Raw genomic sequence first — 14,699 nt, forward strand, 5'->3', positions numbered from 1 at the left:
ACTTTCCAACACCAGGCCAATAGCCTGGAAACTTCCAAGTGCTCGTCCAAGTACTTTTAACGGTTGAGAGGATAGCCGTGATAACTCCCCTCTCAGGAAGTCGATTCCAGACCTCAACACCTTCTGGGTGAAAAGAATGAATCTTCAAATCCTCTCTGAACCTCAAACCCTTCACTTTAAAAGTGTGCTCCCTTGTTCTTGACCCTTTGTCTGAACGGAACAGCTGCTGTCTATCCACCCTGTCCATGCCCCTTGTTAACTTATCCTTCTGAATCACATCTCCCTCAGCCTTCTCTGCTCCAAAGTAAACAACCTCAGCTTATCCAGCCTCTCTCCATAGCTGATATGCTCCATCCCAGGGTACATCCCGGTGAATCTCATCTGCAACAACTCCACTACAATCACATCCTTCCTGTAATGAGGCTCCCAGAACGACATAGTGTACTCCATCATGGACTAAACAAAGCCCTGTATAGCACATATAATCTACTCCCTGATTAATAAACGCTACACCCAAGGTTCAATTCTTAACTAGTTCATTACCCTGTTCAGTCACATTCAGGGATGTGTGGAGAAACACCCTCTGAGCTTCCTAGTGTGCTGCTAATCATTGTGTACACCCCATGTCTGGTTCCTCCTTCCAAAGGACATCACCTCATATTTATCAGGATCATATTCCATCTGCTATTGATCTGCCCAACTGATCATTCCACTTGTGTTTTCCTGTAAAATCAGAACTTCCTCCTCACTGCCAACCACCCGACCAATCTTTGTGTCAAACACAAACTTACTTATCACAACTCCCACCCCTCCACCAACTCCCCCTCCAGATTCACATCTATACCATTTATGAATGCTACAAACAATAAGGGACACAGCACTGGTCCCTGTGCTATACCAGGGAACACTGGTCTCCAATCATACAAACAGCGTTCTCCCATCACCCTCTGCCTCCTGACACGAGGACAATTTTCGTTGTAAATTTTCAAGTTATCCTTGATACTGTGAGATTTTACTTTAATTTTTTTTAGTTTCCCATGTGAAACTTTGTCAAAGGCCTTGTTGCAAAACTAAATAAGCGACCTCCTCAAACTACTTCAATCAAATTCATAAGGTGTGACTTCACTCTGATAAAGTCATGATGATTATCCCTGATCAAACCTTGCGACTCTGATTGGAGTTCAAATTTCTCCTTCTCTATTTTCTCCAGTAGTTTCCCGAACAGTGATCGTCCATAGTTACCTTGGCAAATCTCTACCACCCTTACTGTGAAGTGGAATCATATTAGCTGGTCTCCAGTCCTCTGGCACCTCCCCTATGGTCAGATTCCAATTAAAGTTTCCTCCCTTGACTCTAACAGTATTGAGACCTGCGGATTGGTCCAATTTTATACGAAACACAGCCTCAAACCCCCGCTCGTATTTTACGTCAATGTCTTCAAGAGCTTTCCAGTCCATCTTCTCGAATTCTGTACCTGCATCCTCCTTCTCCCAAGTAAAACAGCTGTGATGTTTACATGTAACAACCTATCAATGTTCTCCGGGTTGACGCACTGATTGCCCCCTTTTGGTTTCAAATGGACACTAACTGTTTGCTGATTGTTCTATTCTACTTGTCCGTGTAGAATATCGTGGGATTCTGCCTAATCTCGCCTGCTTGCACTTCTCCATTTCTCTCTGTTATTCAGTCCCCTCTATGTTCCTAAGTTTCTAAATTTCACTGCAATGACCTCTCATCTTTTGAAAATCGAGATCACAGGCTGAATGTCCCCCATTAGACAATCTTGCCATTTTAGGATTAATCTTCAGAATACCTTTTGCAGTTCCTCTGTCGTCAGTATATCTATTTTAGATTGGGACTCCAAGCGGTACACATTACTCTAAGTTTAGTCTCAGCAACACTCTATGCAGCTGGTGCACGATATCTTCTATATTGCAATTACATACACATGAATGTAAAACTAATTTTTCGTTTCCTATTTGCATGCGTTCTTCCCAATTCCTTTTACTTTAACATTTCTTATGATGTTAGTGGAAGAGTTCTTAATAAAGATCCTCCTGAATATCCAACATTATCCATTGGCTCCTCATTGCCTACGTCCATAAGAATCATCTTCAAACCATTCCAAAAAAATGTTTGCCCCTTATAGTTTTCGTTTCATCGATGCATTATCATCCTCCCCAGTTTTCCCATTACCTTCTATTTATCCAGTAACACGTTCTTTGTCATCGAGCCCAACAGACACCAGATCGCGGATGACAAGTTACTGATCTGTAGTTCACCACTCTCCATCTTCATCCTTTCTTAAACTGTTGGATAATATTTATAACTTTTGCCTCATCCACATTGGCTAAATATCTTTCGGGAATGTGTTGGGAAATAACGTGATAATCTGAGATGCAATCAATACGTCTATTGCTGCTTCCTCTGAAATTCTTGTATGAAGTACATCTGATCTGTCAGATTTATAAATACTCAATCCAGGTTCCTTTTAAAAGATGACCTCAACACTGAAAAGAATGATCTTAGACTTTACTTGCACAAGTCCCAGGGTCACTTGTTATTTCTGGGAGAATGACTGGATATTCTGCATTGAAGATAGACACAAATAAATTGTTTCTTTCCCCTGTGATTTCTCTGTTCTCTCCAATAAATTACCCTGGCCGCATACCCATTGTTCCACTTTTGTTTCATACACTGATGTACGTTTCTCTTTAGCAGTCTTTATGGTTTTCTTTTGTCTGCATGCTTTTTCGCTTTTTGATTTCCTTCTCAGTTTCTTGGTCTTCCGTTGCTGGGTCCTACATTTCTCCGAATCCACTGGCTTACTGCAACACTTGGCATTTTTCTAAGCTGCTTCCTTTTGTCTAATAGATAGTTGAAGATGAGGCTGAAAGGGTTAGGTCGGAGAGGAGGGTGGACCAGATTGATGGGAAGAAAGATGAAATAATGGGAACGTTTAAAAGGGGGGAGGGTGCTGAGTTGGAAGATTGGACTGGCATAAGGTGGAGTTAGGGGAAATGGGGAAACTGGTGAAATCTACCTTATTCCCCTGTGGTTGGAGGGTCCCAAGGCAGAAGAGGAACCTTTCTACATACATGCTTCGGGTGGTTAGGGTTTGGCAATGCAAGAGGCCCAGGGCTCTCATGTCCTTGGCAGAGTGGAAAGGAGAGGTAAAGTGTTCAACCACAAGGTGGTGGAGTTGGTCAATGTGGCTGTTGCAGCGATGTTCTCTGAAATAATCCACGTGTGTGTCGCCAATGTAGAGAAGACCACACTGAGTTCAAAGTATGCAGTAGATGAGGCGTTCTGTCTCCCTTCATCACCTATCACTTTCAACCCACCTTCATCTACCTATCATATTCCTAGCTACCTGCCTCCTGCCACACCCCCTTCTCATTTATCTCTCATCCCCCTTGACCCAGAAGCCTCATTCCTGACGAAGGGTTGTGCCCAAAACGATAATGCTCCTGCTCCTAGTACGCTGCCTGACTGTGCTTTTCCAGCGCCACTGATCTCCAGAATCTGTAGTCCCCACTTTCTCCTCACCCCTTCAGGGCTTGCATGATTCAGATTTATGACAGTTACTTCAAATAAAACAAAAACTACCGTGTACTCAAACAGCATAAAAGAAAACCAATGCATTGTGGTCACTGTTCCCAAAATGTCCTCTACAGCAACGTTTTTAATTAGCTTTTCTGATCATCCAACACCAATTCCTAAATAACCTGATCTCTAGCTCAGTGCTCGACAAGATGTTCATGCCAGCTATCTAACACATGCTCATGAAATCCATTTTTCCCAACATTAGCATTCAGTTGGGTTAACACAGTTTAGATGTAATGTAAACAGTACGTTATTACGGCAGAACCCACAAATGTGTATGTCTCATTTTCCTGTTTTATAACATGCCCAACATTTGTATTGCAGCTTTCAGTTTGATGTATAACTCCCATCAATATTTCCTTCTCCATGCTGGTTTTATGCTCGACATTACAAGATTCTATAGAATCTGAGCGACGTGGGCTTTGCGGAGATTAATGGTAGAGATCATCTCACCACATCATTTATGATCTTCTTAAGCATCATTGTAACATTTTCTCCAGGTCTCCCGTTATGCTAGTGGAGTAGAGAAGGACAATGGTCGTTCAACAATGCTCTGTCTTACCCCCAGAGAGCTGAAACTGCTCTAACCTGGGTACGAACCTTACAGCAGGGTGGTAAATCATTGCTGCTGCTATACAGGATCTTAGTGAGATCACATCTGGAGGAGTGTGCACAGATTTAGTCTCTTCAATGAAGAAAGGATATTGTTATGTTGGAAGCAGCTCAGAGATGGTCCCCTCAAATGATTCCTGCAATGAAGATGCCAACTTATAACGAAAGGATGATCAGGTTGATCCAATACCCTTTGGAGTTTACAAAAATGAAAGAAGATCTTATTTCAACATAGATGACAGGAAGGAGGCAACAACTGAAGCGAATTACACAGATAGAGGAGGAATCAATTCCGTTCTTAAGCCTGTTACACAGGAACAACAGAAGGATATTGAGGCGTTTGACCCTGTTACACCAGAATCGGGCGAGGCTGTTCAGCCCCTGGAGACAGTTGTATATTTACAGGAGAAGGCCAATCAGCCCCTTGAATCTATAACACTGGACCCAGAGTAGTCCATGCGGCACCAGTATCCTGTTACACAGCAACAGGATCAGTCCATTCAGCCACCTCATGTCCGTAACATAGGAACTGGAAGAGGTCACACAGTGACTGGAGATTTGTTACACTGGGATAACAGGAGGCCATTCAGACCCACCGAGTCTGTTGCAAGAGAATTGGATAAGGATAAAAAAAAACTATCTGAGACTTATTTCATGAGAAAGGAGGAGGTAATTTAGACACGTGTCTGTTGTATGGGAACAAGAAAAGACCAATCAATCCCTTGGTCCCATCTCCAGGATACATGTGGAGACTGTTCAGTATCTCCACCGATTATGAATGAATATGAGAAGACCCATCAGCCCCTCAATATGTTACACTGCAACGGGAAGATTCCATAAGACTCCACCCCTCTAATGCATGAACGGGAGGAGGTCATTCTGGCCTTGGAGATGACAACATGGGATTGCCAGAAAAACTTCATCCCATCGATTTTGTACACCAGCAGAATGACGAGTCCAGTCAGCCACACATACCGCTTATGCAGCAATTGGAGCAGATCTCTTAAAACCTTTTGCCCATGAGACAGGAATTAAAAGAAAACGGAAAGGTTTTCGAAACGGAAGAACTTACAATAGCTGTATAAATTAATGAGTAAAATGGAACAAAAAACTATTGTAATTTGAGGCAAATTATTAGAATCCACTGTTGAGGACATTTGCAAAGTTAAACCACAATCCATCGGAGTCAACATGGTTTTACAAAGATTAAATCAAGTTTGAAGTGTTTGCTTGAGTTACTTAAATATGTGATATCTTGTCTTCCAGAAGGCATCGAATGTGTCGCTCCTCCAACGCGTAAGTGGTAAGATCAGACAACATGGGTTTAGGAGTAATTTATTCGTTTGAATGGAGGATTGGTTAACCAACAAAATGGAGTCAGATGGAATAAATGTGTCACTTTCTTTTGGAAAATGCAATTTGTACAGTGCCATTGATTTCAGTTCTCATGCCACAACCATTTGCGATCGATATTATTACTCGTTTGACGGGATAGAAAATACTTCAGCTACATTTTCAGTTGTACGTCGGATTGGTGATGCAAGAAATTTAAAACTACATGGATAGGTTGGGTGAATGGGCAAAACTTTGGCAATGAAAATTAAAGTGGATAAATATAGGGTTATTCAAGTTGGCCAGCGTAACAGAAAGGCAAATTATTATCTAAATGGAGAGAAACTTCAAAGTGCTCAGGTACAGAGTGATCAGATTATCAGCTTGCATATCACAAAAAACCCTGCCTGCGAGTACTACAAGTATTGAGAAATACAAGCATAATTTCAGCATTTATTTGTAAAAGGATAGAGTAGAAATGTAGGGAGTGTTGTTGTAGCTATGCAAGGCATTAGTGAGGCTGTACTGGAGTACAGTTTGTGTGTCCCGCGGAATGAGGTATTTACATTAGAGGCAATTCAGAAGAGGTTCATTATATTGATTCCAAATTTGAAGTGTTTGTCTTATGAAGAGAAATGGAGCAGTTCAGGCCTATACTCTTGAGTTTATAAGAATGAAAGACGATCTCATTGAGGTCTGCAAATGCTAAATGCAATTGAAAGTGTAGAGGCGGAGTGATTTTTTTTCCACGTGGCGCAATTTACAACAAGAGACTAGAGATTGAGGATGGAGAGAGAGCAGGAAAGTGGAATAGACGGCGCGATGACATCAGCCATGATTGTATTCAGTCGTGGAGCAGGTTCGAAGGGTTGGATTCCTGACTGATGGTCCTTGTTTATATTCAGCCTTTCCACTGTGTTACACAGTAATGGGGGAGGACTGTGTATCAAACAGGAAGCAGCCACTCCGGATAAATCAGTCTAAATCAGTTTGACAGAACGTCACCAGTGGAGTCACACAGTGACCAGTGCTGGGTCCTCAACTATTTACAGTCTATATCAATGATCAGGAGGATGGAACAGATATACAGATACTGAGTTTGGTAATGTTGCTGTGATAATAAGAGATTAAATTAGCAAGAGAGGGTCTAGGGTCTCCAGATAGATCCAGAGAGGTTAAGGCAATGGATAATAATTTGGGAGGTGGAATATAACATGATATAATCTGCAATTTCATTTACAGGGATAATGGAAGGCAGTACGTTACTGAAATAGAGAGGGAATACAGGACTTAATGACACTGTGTACTCAGGGGTTCACTCAGACCCGTTCAGACACGGGAGGTTTTGCTCCATCCCTGATCGTCTGCTCCCTGACAGTCCAAGTGACCCCATTGCTCTCCGTACACATGGAATATTTTAATGTAGTTGGTTGGTGGTGGGGATGGTGTTTTGAAACGTGTATCAAGGGGGCAGCCTTTATCCAAGATACATTTATTCCTTTCTACATGGAGAGATGAAGACGATGGGAATGGCTGCCTGCTTCTGAATGAAGAGGCCGTGACTGCTGCCAGGACAGGGGTATTCACCAACATGATGTGCTATGCATCGTCACACTTTAACATTCATAGAGTGAGAGCTCCTTCAGTTCCTCTACCTCTCCCCATTGACATGGCTAACCGCAGATGCCATGTACACCATCGGGATTCCCAGTATACTGGGAAAATGAGGATACACCCGGCAGCTTCCCGCTGAGGGAGAAACGATATAATTTACTCATCCACCATATATATCCTCCATCACCGGATGGTGACATTGATGTTGAGACACTGGGAGATGATGGATATGTCACCCAGTCCTGCCTGGAAAGTTCTGGCTTATTGAAGCTGAATGAAACAGTGACCCTAACAGTCACTGACAGCACCGTCCTCCCCCTGGTGTAAAGCTGTGGTCGTGTTGAAGGAGGTGACACCGCTCTGTGACCAGCTCCTTGTTCAGTCAGGATCCCCTCACACTCTGCTCCTGGGTAAAGTGGAGCTTGAGCAGCTGTTCCTGGAAAATCCGCGGTGGATACAGCAGATCCCGTTCACCACACGCACTCACTGTGTGGTTTCAGAGCTTCCCCTCTCTGCAGCCTCTGCTCCATTTGTTGTTCATGTTGCAGGCTCAGATGCTGTAACTACAGTTCCCCATGCTACATCCAGAGTTGGGTCACCAAATCCTCAGGTCTCCCTGAATGTCTGAGGCAGCTCACAACACAACCTCCAGAAAATCGTCCCCAGCCCCTCCACTAACTTTTCAATAACAGGAGTCAGTCAGAAACTCCTCGGCTACAAATGTTGTGGACCAGACCAGTTTCCCGCAAAATATTTTCAGAGGGCCCCTTAGACCCAAACCTTTCCTTATTTTAAACATAGATGGGAAGTGTGCTTTCCAGTTATGTTGTGACTGGTCGACCAACTCGACATTAAGCAAAATATAATCTATTCAAATGCTTTAGTTAAAATACAATCAAAGAGAAGAACATTTTGAGATAGCTTATATGTTTGAACATACAATAGATACTCTACCTTCTTGGTATACACTGCTTGGCACAAAGATATATTCAAATACAGATTCTTACAGCAGTTTTCTGATCCACGAGAAATCAACATCAACAGAGATATCAGAGAGAAAGGCGGCTAGGGATCATGTATTGACACTTCCAACCATTCTGGGATCTCCAGCAGCTTCTGAATGCTGCAGCTAAAAACAAAACAAGAAAACCTGGTCTGGGAGAGCTGGCCACTGCCCTTCCATTAATATCACCGTTTTAATAAAACCTAAAGGCTTTCTCAGTTATTTAATTAAAGTGTTTTCAGACAGAAGTTCTGCACCTCTGCCTTTAAAACCTCTATTCAAAAAAAAAACCAAGAGAAAATAACCTTTTTACAGTGATAGTATCCTCACAACTCCACCTTTAATAAAATAATCCATCAATATACAACAGTGGATTCATTTTAGACCTCCTAATCTTCCTCTATTAGTAGACTGAAATGCATATACAATACATTGACTCTGAGCGTACAAATGTTCACAACTCGATTCCATTTCCGTCATTTAACTCCTGTAACAGAGTGCCTTTGTCTTTCTTCATTCAAGTCTCCACAATGTGTGAAAATGTAAGTTTTCTCACCCTGTCAACTGTAAATTTTAAAATTCAATGGCAGCAAGAATAAGCTCAATCGAAACAGACTGGTATTTGTCTCCCTAAACTTCTCCAAAAACTTTAAGGGGTCACGATCAGTGATAAAGATTTGTCTCATATATGTTATTCGCAATGTAAATGCTGAAATGTTGTAACGCCAACACCAAGCTCAAGGCCTCCTTCCCCATTGTGGAATAAATCTGTTGATGTTTCCACTGGACGCTCCAACCACACATTATGTAATGGAGCACTTCACATCTCTCCAATAGTCCTTCTGAGTGACATACCTCCTCATGTCTCAGCACAAAAGAATTACATACTTCTGTACCTCTTAATGCTGTAACCCCTTTACCTGCTACCCTTGACCTATGCTAATAAACCTTACTTTCACAGTGATATGTTTTGAGAAGATCTTGCAAATACTTCTCAATCTCTCACAGAAACCAAGCTTTGATTTCTGAACCAAATCATCACCATCAGCCATTTCAGCTTCTAATCTTGCTATTGTTACTCTCTGCTCTTCCACACGAGTTCGCACGACTGCAGGAAGTGAATTGTTGAACTTAACCAAAATAAGAATCTCTCTCAGAGTGCCATAACTTTGCTCTGTTTTTAATACCCTTCCCCACCTTTCAAATTTACATTGTTAGATTCTTTCAAACTCAATGTGCATTTAACCATGGACGCTATTTTAGATTCCTGAAACACTGTCTGTCAGCTTCTGGCACAAGCTCATGTGAACTCCTGATGGCTTTCTTCACCTCCTCCTACTCCCCAGACACCGCCTCTGATCGAGATGCAAATACCTATCAGTTTTGTTTGAATCAACTAAATCCACATGTTCACTGGGCACTGCATTTGTTTAGCCACTTTCTGAAATGAAATTAAAAAGTCTCCCCCATCCTTCTTATCAAATGTAGATAATACCTGGATGTATTCAAACAGATCCCCATCAAGCCTTTGGCTACTATAGGGTTGATCATCCTAACTATCCTCCTCATCCAGCCTACCGTCTACCTTCATCAACGCCTTCTATGTCAACTTTCCTCTCTAATTACTAATCTTTGAAGTTGAAACTCTCTGCTTTCCTTCTCTCTTTTTCTCTCTTTCTTCTTCATTTCCTGTTCTTTTATTTCTACTTTTCATCATAGTTCAAACAATTTCAAGGTACCTCATTTGAAATTAAATTCTCGCCTTTTCTGAAGACTCTGATGGTGGTTTCACCAAATATAATTGCCGAGCTATAGCTGTAATTATCTTTCGTTTTCTCACAGACAAACACAAACCCAACTCCAGCTTGTCTGCCAATTCCTACAGCTTTGCCTTCATTACCTTAAGTAAAACCCCCAACTTCACTTCTTCCACAACCCGAGAACTCTCAGTGACTGAAAGAATCTTTATACACAAAACACTGTTTAAACCAACCGAATTCAACATCTGGAACCAAAGACACTAACAACTACCATACGCGACCTTTGAACCCAATAGCCTCCTGGTGCATACTCTCCAGCGTCTGCATGAGCTTATTCTGGATTATCTGGTTTCTTCCCACAACCCAAAGATGTGCATATCAGGTGAATTGGCCATGATAAATTGTTTGTAGTTTTCAAGGATGTGTGCGTTAGGAGTTTTTGGTCGGTGTAAATGTGTAATAATAGGGTAGAGGAATGTGTCTGGGTAGGTTACTCCTCGGAGGGTTAGTGTGGACTTGTTGGGTCGAATTGCCTGTTTGCACACTGTAGGGATTGTAATTATAAACCTAATTTGGTGTTACTGATTTAGAACCAGACGAGAGTACCCAGTTTGCTATAGACCAACCAGACTGACTCAAACCATTTTAAGAAGGTAGCTTGGATTCCAACCTTTTCTTATTTTAAAGGTAGATGTGAGTTGGGAGTTCCAGATGTGATGCTACTAGTCAAACCACTCACAATTAAGCAAAACACAATATATTTAAACACTCTAATGAAAATCCATACAAAATGAAGAGGAATTTAGAATAAAATAACTATTGGAAACCTTAACCGAATAATGGATACAGTACCTTCTACAAATCAACTGTACTAAATATACTAAAATAACCTAAACACACACTTTGGCAAAAAGGAACATTCAGACATGCATTCTTGCATACAGTTCTCCAATGCAGGAGGAAACAGCATCAAGTGAAGTTACAGAGAGAACAGCAGCTAGGGATAATTTACTAAAACTTCCAACACTTCTGGGACCACAAGCACCTGGTAACTGCTCCATCTACAAGAAAAAAACTTGTCTGTACGAGCTGGCCATTGTTACTACTATTTATTAAAATCCTTAAACGCCCCGTAAGTTATTTACTTGAGCCGTTTTCAGTCGGCAGTTTGGCCTTTATGACCTCTTACTTAAAAAAGGAGAAAATAACCTTATATTAAAATAGTGACAGCATTGTCACACAATTTAGATGCCCGTCCTTTACTCAGTGTTACTGATGTTAATGATGTTACATGTCCTCATGTTACTGATCGCAAGGTCATCTGAGAGGGCCAACCACTGGTACAAACCAAGTTACAAGGATGTGTCTCATAACTTCTGAAACACGCCTGTCCATGGCCATCACATGGGACATACAGGGAAGTGAACAATAGCCTGTCACACACCATTTCATTATTTCTGAGCTACACAATGCCAGCACTTGATACACTAAGGAGACAAAACCCAAGGCCAGGGAAAGATACAGTCGGACCAGAGAGATTCACATTAAAGACAAAAACAGACAGTTTTCCCTCCTAGTTGGGGAACACTTCAGTGGTGCAGGACATTCAACCACGGACCTCCGGGTGACCATCCTCCAAGGCGGACTTCAGGACAAGCAACAGCGAAACGTGGCCGAGCAGAGTCTGATAGTTAATTTCGGTACCCATAGGGAAGGCATCAACTGGGACCTTGGGTTCATGTCACAGTACAGCTGACCACAATTGCACTATACACACACAGACACAGACACAACGACACACACACACACACACACACACACACACACACAGGCACTCCTATACCCAAACATACACACGGACACACATGTACACAGACACACACACACAGACACTCCCACAGACCCTTACAGACACCCACACTCACACAGGCATCCGCTCAGAGACTTAGACCACTGTAAACTCATGTACACATATATACACTCTCTCTTACAGATACTCACAGCCCCCCACCCCAGACACGCACACAGACTCCCACATTCACACATGCACCCCCTCACAGACTTCAGACTACATCACTACGCACACATATAAACTCCATCACACTCACAACCCTCAACCCACACAAACACACGCACACACAAACAGACGACCTCAATGCACACATATATTTTGTGGGGTGAATTTGTACTTGCAGGGTGATATTGTACTTTGCTCAAAAACTGTATGAATTCATGTAGAAGTCTGAGTTCAATACCTGCATGAATTCATGTAAAACTGTTGTCTCACTTTTCAGATTAGAATCAATTTAAGCATCATGGCATAGACAGAGAACACAAGGGGCCAACACCGTCAACATATTGTCTAGCTAACAGTCAATGTTACAGGTAACCTGAGAATGCAACTTATTTTTTTTTAAAAAAGGTTTTATGATTTACACATGAAATAAGTGAAAAGATCATGGTATTCGAACAGATTAAAGACTCAACAGACAATCAAGTTTTTTTCAATGTACAATTTCAGTTACATCATACTGTAAATTTCTGCTATAATTTCTGTGCCTTAGAATTGTGTCCTCCATTATTACCTGATGAAGGAGCGGCGCTCCGAAACCTAGTGTGCTTCCAATTAAACCTGTTGGACTATAACCTGGTGTTGTGTGATTTTTAACTTTGTACACCCCAGTCCAACACCGGCATCTCCAAATCATGACGAAAGAAACAGGCTCAGCTAACGAGGTCCACACATCATTTTTCATATCACTATAAAAGGGAACATTTACTGGGTTTGGAAGGAATGGATGAGGGTTGCTGAGGGATGGACCATAAGCCTTCATAATCTTGTTTTAACTTGTATATGAGAGTATTAACAGAACATTGCAGGGGTCTATATGTGTTCCACTCTGCTTATGAAAGGAGGCAGTTACAAAATAACAGATCGGCTACATAAAAAAAGTCAGGTGGGCAAGTTTCTAGATACCTTAACCCACAGTATAATACCTATTGACCAGTGTGAGGCTACTCCTGGTTTTAAGTGCCCTGCTACCAAATCCTTTCATAACCTTGAGACAGAGCATTAAGATTGCTGCTCAGCAACAGGCCGAAGCAATTCTGTCCCTATGGGCCTCTTACAAAGGGATAAGAGAAGGCCATTCATCCCATATTAGCCTGTTGCTACTTAAAAAGGTGGAAATCTCGAATATTGGCACATGTTGCCAACAGAATCATTCAAAACGAAGAGATATGTCTCTGCAGCTGTATGGAGTGTTACTGAGAGGGCACCTGGAGTACATTGTGTTGTTTGTGTTTCTGTAATTGAGAAGGGATGGACCTCCATCAGATACAGTTTAACGGCTACTCATAATCCACGGGTTGCTGTGTCATTTAATGTCTCGGGTCTGTTACACAAGGGCAGGAGGAGGCCATTCAGCCTTTCCAGTTTATTACAGAGGGCCATGAGGAGCCCATTCAGCCTCTCAAGCGTGTTACAGAGGGGCAGGAAGTGTTTGTTTAACTTTCAAGTCTGTTACACAAAATATTAGTTTTAAATTAGTTTTGGAATAGGAAAGACCTGATGTAAACATTAAAGTTCTAACTTTGAACAAAGCCAATTTTGAAAGTGTTCGGCGAGCCCTGTGAAAGGCTGATTGGAATACCCTATTCACAGGTAAAGGGATGGTTGGAAAACGCAAGGCCATCAAAACCTGGTTACAGAGAGTCCAGAACCAACATGTTTCTGTTAGTGAGGGGGCAAGGCTGGTGGGTGCAGGGAGTGCTGGATGGCTAGATATATTGATGCTCTGGTCAAGGTAAGGAAGGAGGCATATTTCAGGTAAACAGAGCTGAGATCAAGTGAATCCCGAGAGGAGTATAAGGGCAGTACGTGTGTAGTCAACGGGGAAATCGGGCCAGAAAAATGTGGGCGTGAGATGGCTTTAGAAATAGGGTGAACGAGGCATTGAAGAAATTCTACAAATCCTTTAATGGCAAAAGATTAACTTGGGAGAGAATAGGGCCCCTTAAAGGTCAGTAAGGCTACCTATGTGTGGAACCACAGGAGATGGGAGGGATACAAAACAAGTAATTCTCTTCAGAATGTAATGTGGAGGAGATTATAAGAGCGAAAGAATGAAGAAATATATAGTGATATCTTGAAAGTGTCTATATTATAAGGAGGTGTTGGACATTTTAAAACACATAAAGATAAACAAATCTCCAGGACCTGATCAGTTGCATCAAAGTAGTTTGTGGGAAGCTCGGAAAGAGATTGCTCAGCATTTTGCTGATATACTTGTATCATTGATTTCCACAAGTGAGGTGTCAAAAGACTGGAGGGTTGCTAACATAGTGTCATTATTTAAGAAAGTAATGAAAAAGCAGGTAACTAAAGACAGGTGAGCCTGACGTCAATGGTGATTATATTGTTGGAGGGGATTTTGATGGAAAGAACGTATATGCATTTGGAAAGACAAGGACTGAAGAGGGCTTTGTACATTGGAGATCACATCTCACTGACTCGGTGGAATGTTTTGAGGAAGTGATGAAGATGATTGATGAAGACAGGACAGTGAAGGTTGTCTTTATGGAATTCAGTAAGAAAACCAAAATGTTCTACGTGGTAGACTGGTTAGCAAGGTTAGACTGCCTGGGATCCAGGGAGATCTCGCCATTTAGATCCAAAATTTTCTTGAATATTGGAGACAGGGCGTGACAGTGACATTTGTTCATTAAACTTGGAGACCTGTTACCAGTGGCGTGCCACAAAGATCAATAGT

The sequence above is a fragment of the Chiloscyllium punctatum genome, chromosome 28, assembly GCF_047496795.1.
Source record: "Chiloscyllium punctatum isolate Juve2018m chromosome 28, sChiPun1.3, whole genome shotgun sequence".
Classification (NCBI taxonomy): Eukaryota; Metazoa; Chordata; class Chondrichthyes; order Orectolobiformes; family Hemiscylliidae; genus Chiloscyllium; species Chiloscyllium punctatum.